The sequence below is a fragment of the Metopolophium dirhodum genome, chromosome 1 (genome assembly GCF_019925205.1).
Source record: "Metopolophium dirhodum isolate CAU chromosome 1, ASM1992520v1, whole genome shotgun sequence".
In the NCBI taxonomy this organism is placed as follows: domain Eukaryota; kingdom Metazoa; phylum Arthropoda; class Insecta; order Hemiptera; family Aphididae; genus Metopolophium; species Metopolophium dirhodum.
In genome coordinates this window covers 149,913,970-149,921,469 of record NC_083560.1, presented here as the reverse complement: position 1 = coordinate 149,921,469, position 7,500 = coordinate 149,913,970, and the positions used below count along the sequence as shown (strand labels likewise).

Genomic DNA, 7,500 nt, shown 5'->3' with positions numbered 1-7,500 from the left:
CGACGGGCGAGGCGCGGAGTCGCCCTTGGTGCGCGGCGGCGTCCCCGTGACCGGATCCGTGGACACTGTGCCCTTCATCGATTGCCGATTTTTGTCTGGTCGGCGTTCGACGGGTGCGAGGTGGACTAACGTAAAGAATTATTACGTCCCGCGGACTCGGAGTGCCGTACGCGGAAATATTTTTCATCGACGGGCGAGGCGCGGAGTCGCCCTTGGTGCGCGGCGGCGTCCCCGTGACCGGATCCGTGGACACTGTGCCCTTCATCGATTGCCGATTTTTGTCTGGTCGGCGTTCGACGGGTGCGAGGTGGACTAACGTAAAGAATTATTACGTCCCGCGGACTCGGAGTGCCGTACGCGGAAATATTTTTCATCGACGGGCGAGGCGCGGAGTCGCCCTTGGTGCGCGGCGGCGTCCCCGTGACCGGATCCGTGGACACTGTGCCCTTCATCGATTGCCGATTTTTGTCTGGTCGGCGTTCGACGGGTGCGAGGTGGACTAACGTAAAGAATTATTACGTCCCGCGGACTCGGAGTGCCGTACGCGGAAATATTTTTCATCGACGGGCGAGGCGCGGAGTCGCCCTTGGTGCGCGGCGGCGTCCCCGTGACCGGATCCGTGGACACTGTGCCCTTCATCGATTGCCGATTTTTGTCTGGTCGGCGTTCGACGGGTGCGAGGTGGACTAACGTAAAGAATTATTACGTCCCGCGGACTCGGAGTGCCGTACGCGGAAATATTTTTCATCGACGGGCGAGGCGCGGAGTCGCCCTTGGTGCGCGGCGGCGTCCCCGTGACCGGATCCGTGGACACTGTGCCCTTCATCGATTGCCGATTTTTGTCTGGTCGGCGTTCGACGGGTGCGAGATGGACTAACGTAAAGAATTATTACGTCCCGCGGACTCGGAGTGCCGAACGCGGAAAAATTTTTCTTCGACGGGCGAGGCGCGGAGTCGCCCTTGGTGCGCGGCGGCGTCCCCGTGACCGGATCCGTGGACACTGTGCCCTTCATCGATTGCCGATTTTTGTCTGGTCGGCGTTCGACGGGTGCGAGGTGGACTAACGTAAAGAATTATTACGTCCCGCGGACTCGGAGTGCCGTACGCGGAAATATTTTTCCTCGACGGGCGAGGCGCGGAGTCGCCCTTGGTGCGCGGCGGCGTCCCCGTGACCGGATCCGTGGACACTGTGCCCTTCATCGATTGCCGATTTTTGTCTGGTCGGCGTTCGACGGGTGCGAGGTGGACTAACGTAAAGAATTATTACGTCCCGCGGACTCGGAGTGCCGTACGCGGAAATATTTTTCATCGACGGGCGAGGCGCGGAGTCGCCCTTGGTGCGCGGCGGCGTCCCCGTGACCGGATCCGTGGACACTGTGCCCTTCATCGATTGCCGATTTTTGTCTGGTCGGCGTTCGACGGGTGCGAGGTGGACTAACGTAAAATATTAATACGGCAAGTGGATGTGGTTTACCGGTATTATTCGGTGCGGGCATTCGGCGAGCACGTCCCGCGGACTCGGAGTGCCGTACGCGGAAATATTTTTCCTCGACGGGCGAGGCGCGGAGTCGCCCTTGGTGCGCGGCGGCGTCCCCGTGACCGGATCCGTGGACACTGTGCCCTTCATCGATTGCCGATTTTTGTCTGGTCGGCGTTCGACGGGTGCGAGGTGGACTAACGTAAAGAATTATTACGTCCCGCGGACTCGGAGTGCCGTACGCGGAAATATTTTTCATCGACGGGCGAGGCGCGGAGTCGCCCTTGGTGCGCGGCGGCGTCCCCGTGACCGGATCCGTGGACACTGTGCCCTTCATCGATTGCCGATTTTTGTCTGGTCGGCGTTCGACGGGTGCGAGATGGACTAACGTAAAGAATTATTACGTCCCGCGGACTCGGAGTGCCGAACGCGGAAAAATTTTTCTTCGACGGGCGAGGCGCGGAGTCGCCCTTGGTGCGCGGCGGCGTCCCCGTGACCGGATCCGTGGACACTGTGCCCTTCATCGATTGCCGATTTTTGTCTGGTCGGCGTTCGACGGGTGCGAGGTGGACTAACGTAAAGAATTATTACGTCCCGCGGACTCGGAGTGCCGTACGCGGAAATATTTTTCCTCGACGGGCGAGGCGCGGAGTCGCCCTTGGTGCGCGGCGGCGTCCCCGTGACCGTGTCCGAACCACCGCGTGTGAAAATTCGATTTTTTTTTTTCACTCGACGTCCTCGGTTATTCGTCGGTGCCGGGGTGGTGCACATGACGGCAGCCCCGGCGATGTCCGTCGACACGATTTCGAATTCAACTTTTCGAACGTAGTTTTTCCGTGTGCAATAACTCGTTAACCGTTGGTTCGATCTCGACGTACCCGAGACGTGTTCACGTCGTACGTTCCGAGTACTATAGGACACCGGTGTCCGCGACATTTAAATCGGTAATCCTTTATCCGCGGCCGTACCGCTACGCACGGAGATAGACCGATATTTGATTTTCGCTTAACCGCTACGCACTGTGATTGACTGTATTCCGACGGCGGGGTCTCGGTCAACCGTTTTCACGGTTTGCCGGTGACATCGACCGTACCGTTCATCACGGGCAGACCGCAGAGTCGTTGTCCAGGGATATCCCCCTTTGCCGAAAACCTTTACCGCGTAGAATTTCTGCGCTGACCGCGACGTTACAGGGGTGATTACCGTCGCCGAGCTGCGCGCCCGCCGTACCGTCTCGTCGCACGGACCACCGTGTGTGAAAATTCGATTTTTTTTTTTCACTCGACGTCCTCGGTTATTCGTCGGTGCCGGGGTGGTGCACATGACGGCAGCCCCGGCGATGTCCGTCGACACGATTTCGAATTCAACTTTTCGAACGTAGTTTTTCCGTGTGCAATAACTCGTTAACCGTTGGTTCGATCTCGACGTACCCGAGACGTGTTCACGTCGTACGTTCCGAGTACTATAGGACACCGGTGTCCGCGACATTTAAATCGGTAATCCTTTATCCGCGGCCGTACCGCTACGCACGGATTTTGTGATTTTCGCCTAACCGCTACGCACGGTGATTGACGGATTTTCGATTCTCGGCTAACCGCTACGCACGGTGATGGCGAAGTTCCTTCGACTCGGGTGTACCACTACGCGTGAATACCCCCGTCGCACATTGTGAAACTCGAGATTTTGTAAATTTGTGAGCGACTCGGTCGTCGGCGTTCCGCCGGCGTCCGATCGCCAATCACGTACGACAGCAAAGCCACGGGCGACGCCGAAGCCGACGCGTCCATCGCCGCGCACCGGTCTGCCCCAGTCTTCGGAATGGTCAGCAATCCAGTGCCCTTCGATGGTATCCGTCCAAGTTTCGGCGACCGACCCATCTCGCACGCCGAGTGGCAAAACTCAACCGGCGTCGCAGGCCCGCCTTCCGGTGGGCCTCCGACGCGCAAATCGTTTTTTTCAAAAATCGATGACGACTCCCGTTACCGTTCCGCAAGTTACGAGCTCTCGACGCCAAAACATTCCCGCCGCGGCCGGCCATCGTCGCCGTGCCCGGCGGTCGCCGGGGCGAAGCCCCGGGACGACGGACTTCGCGTCGCGTCCCGGCTTCCCCCACGATCTCGGCTGGGGGCCGTTATAAACCTGGCGAGAGGCGCTAGCGCGGTAATTCTCCGTCCGCTGAAAACGGACGGCGTACGCGCTAACCCCGACTCTCGTCAACGCACGGGTCACGTCGCGTCGGGCGAGCGCTCGCTCTCCGCGTGTGTTCGGTCTACCGCACGCGACCGCCGCCGCAGTCGCCCCGCGTTCTGCGGGTGCTCAGTGCGGCGCTCGCGTCGACCGAAGCGCGCGGTTTACGGGCGCCCGTCCGCGCACGTATCCCACTCGAACCGCGGTCGGTCGTGCGCCGTGACCGTATACCGGTCACGGTCGTTTCGACCTTCCTCGGCGTCGGCTCGCCCACGGGCGGACCGGCGCTCGGACGCACGCGTCCCGAGACGAGTGTCCGCGTCGTCGTCGCCCCTTGGTCGGCGTCGCCGCGGGGATCCGTCACGGGACGCAGTTGTTGTAAAACCGAGATCCCTGGTTGATCCTGCCAGTAGTCATATGCTTGTCTCAAAGATTAAGCCATGCATGTCTCAGTGCAAGCCGCATTAAGGTGAAACCGCGAAAGGCTCATTAAATCAGTTGTGGTTCCTTAGATCGTACCCAAGTTACTTGGATAACTGTGGTAATTCTAGAGCTAATACATGCCGACAGAGTTCCGACCGTCGCGGCGCCCTCGGGCGTCGCTCGCGGGAGGAACGCTTTTATTAGATCAAAACCGGCCCGTCGCGGCGCGCTTCGTGCGCGTCCCGATCGCGGCCCGCGCAAAGACCTGGTGACTCTGAATAACTTCGAGCTGATCGCACGGTCTCCGTACCGGCGACGCATCTTTCAAATGTCTGCCTTATCAACTGTCGACGGTAGGTTCCATGCCTACCGTGGTGGTAACGGGTAACGGGGAATCAGGGTTCGATTCCGGAGAGGGAGCCTGAGAAACGGCTACCACATCCAAGGAAGGCAGCAGGCGCGCAAATTACCCACTCCCGGAACGGGGAGGTAGTGACGAAAAATAACGATACGGGACTCATCCGAGGCCCCGTAATCGGAATGAGAACACTTTAAAACCTTTAAACGAGGATCAATTGGAGGGCAAGTCTGGTGCCAGCAGCCGCGGTAATTCCAGCTCCAATAGCGTATATTAAAGTTGTTGCGGTTAAAAAGCTCGTAGTCGGATCTGTGTCTGGGCGGTGCCGGACCACCCTGGCGGTCCGTCGTGTCGCGGCCGGCCGTGTCGCGGGACCACGTGTCCCGTCGGCGCGGTCGTCGTCGCGCTCGTCAGCCGTCTCGGGGTGTTAGTTACCGGCACGTCGGCCGGACGTATTGTCGGCAGGCGGACACGTGTCTCGGGCTTCCGGCGCGCCGCGCGGCCACGCGTCGCGCGGCCGTCGGGGTTCGACGACGGCGGCCGCCTACTCCAATCTTGCTGCGCGGTGATCTTCACCGATTGCCGTCGGCGGGCCGACACGTTTACTTTGAACAAATTAGAGTGCTCAAAGCAGGCTCAAATCTGGCGGGGCGGCTTCACGGCCGTCTCGTCAAAAGGCCCTGAATACTGGTCGCATGGAATAATGGAACAAGACCTCGGTCCCGCGCATCTCCGCCCTTCGCGGGCGCGCGAAATCGCCCTCCGGGGCGTTTCCGTGCGCGGGCCGCCGGGCCGCGGGCGCCAGTCGCCCGCGCGTCCCGCCGGGCCGGTTTTCGGGACCGGAGGTAATGATCAACAGAGACGGGCGGGGGCATTCGTACCGAGACGTTAGAGGTGAAATTCTTGGATCGTCTCGAGACGAACTGACGCGAAAGCATTTGCCAAGTACGTTCTCGTATGATCAAGAACGAAAGTTAGAGGTTCGAAGGCGATCAGATACCGCCCTAGTTCTAACTGTAAACGATGCCAGCTAGCGATCCGCCGGCGTTTCATTAACGACCCGGCGGGCAGCTTCCGGGAAACCGAAGCTTTTCGGTTCCGGGGGAAGTATGATTGCAAAGTTGAAACTTAAAGGAATTGACGGAAGGGCACCACCAGGAGTGGAGCCTGCGGCTTAATTTGACTCAACACGGGAAACCTCACCAGGCCCGGACACCGGAAAGATTGACAGATTGAGAGCTCTTTCTTGATTCGGTGGGTGGTGGTGCATGGCCGTTCTTAGTTGGTGGAGCGATCTGTCTGGTTAATTCCGATAACGAACGAGACTCTGTCCTGCTAACTAGGCGGGTAACCCCGGGTCGGCGTGTGCGCGGCGCGGGCGGTTTCGGCCGTTCGTGTTCGCGTACCCGTCGGCTCGGCCCGGTATCCCCGAACGCGTTCGCCCGTCGTCCACGGCGGTCGTCGAGCGCGGCCGCGCCATCCGCGTCCCGGCGTGCGGCGGGCGTGTGTCGGCCGGGGGGCAACCTCCGGTCGGCGCGCGTCCGTCGTGCGTCGGGCTCCGTGGTGAAGCGCGCCGTGTTCGCGGCCGTCGCCGGCGGATCACGATACGTTACTAGGGCTACCGCCGGCTCCCAGGAGCTTAAACTCTTCTTAGAGGGACAGGCGGCGGACGAAAATAGCCGCACGAGACTGAGCGATAACAGGTCTGTGATGCCCTTAGATGTTCTGGGCCGCACGCGCGCTACACTGAAGGAATCAGCGTGTGTTAACATTCCTGGGCCGACAGGCTTCCGGGTAACCCGCTGAACCTCCTTCGTGCTTAGGGATCGTGGCTTGCAATTTTTTCCACGTGAACGAGGAATTCCCAGTAAGCGCGAGTCATCAGCTCGCGTTGATTACGTCCCTGCCCTTTGTACACACCGCCCGTCGCTACTACCGATTGAACGGTCGCATTGAGGTCTTCGGAGTGGACGCGCGTTATTCGGCCCCCTCGGGGGCTGGGTCGTCGCGCGATCGCGAAGATGACCGAAATCGGCCGTTTAGAGGAAGTAAAAGTCGTAACAAGGTTTCCGTAGGTGAACCTGCGGAAGGATCATTAGAGACGGGCCCGCGGTACCGGCAGCACTTGCCGGGTCTCGCGCGCGCCTAATCCGACCCTCGTGGCCGCGTGCGCTCGCGACTAGCTCGCCGACCGCCCGCGCGCCGCGACCCCCCGACCGAGCGTCCGACCGAAAGATGGTTAAACGTCGAAAGACCATACGGGCCCCGCCGTGCGTCCGCGCACGGCGCGTGGCCGGTAGAAGTTTCGTCGACAAAAAAAAACACCCGACCCCGAACAGCGGATCACTTGGCTCGTGGATCGATGAAGACCGCAGCTATCTGCGCGTCGTCGTGTAATCCGCAGGTTATACGAACATCGACCAGTCGAACGCACATTGCGGCCTCGGTGACCCCGCGGGTCCCGGGCCCACGCCTGTCTGAGGGTCGTATACCGGATACTCGGCCAGACCGATGCGCCGCCGGCAGGCGTCCCGACGGCGGCGGCAGTCCTCCCGGGGACTGTCCGCCCCGCCCGTCGGCCGCTCCGGTGGTGCGAGATTGGCGGTTCGACCGTGGAAAACCGCGCTCGCGCGGCCGCCTCCGGTCGTCCGCCCCAAGTTGTGACGGCAAACAGTCACGGGTTCTCGCGTCGTCAAACGGCACGTCCCCGTCCGCCCGCCGCGCGAGAGCGCGGCCGGGTCGGCTGAGAGTCCACGGACCTCTCCGGCTTCCGAGACGCGGACGCGGACGGTCACCGTACGGGCGGAGCGCGGACCGCAGGCTGCCGTGTAATTTAAAAAAAAAAAAAACCGATACGTTCCGACCTCAGATCAGGCGGGACTACCCGCCGGATTTAAGCATATTAATAAGCGGAGGAAAAGAAAACAACCGTGATTCCCTTAGTAGCGGCGAGCGAACAGGAAAAGCCCATCGCCGAATCCCGCCGCGCACTTTTGTGTCCGCGGCACCCTATGGGAGTTGTGGCGTACGGGCCGGCCTCGTTGCCGGGGCGAAA

General features: G+C 60.9%; 1 pseudogene; it reads left to right on the top strand.

Moving 5' to 3' along the window:
- The first annotated feature begins 6,772 nt into the window (after positions 1-6,772).
- On the top strand, positions 6,773-6,932 carry LOC132937627 (5.8S ribosomal RNA; annotated as a pseudogene).
- Positions 6,933-7,500: the final 568 nt, after the last annotated feature.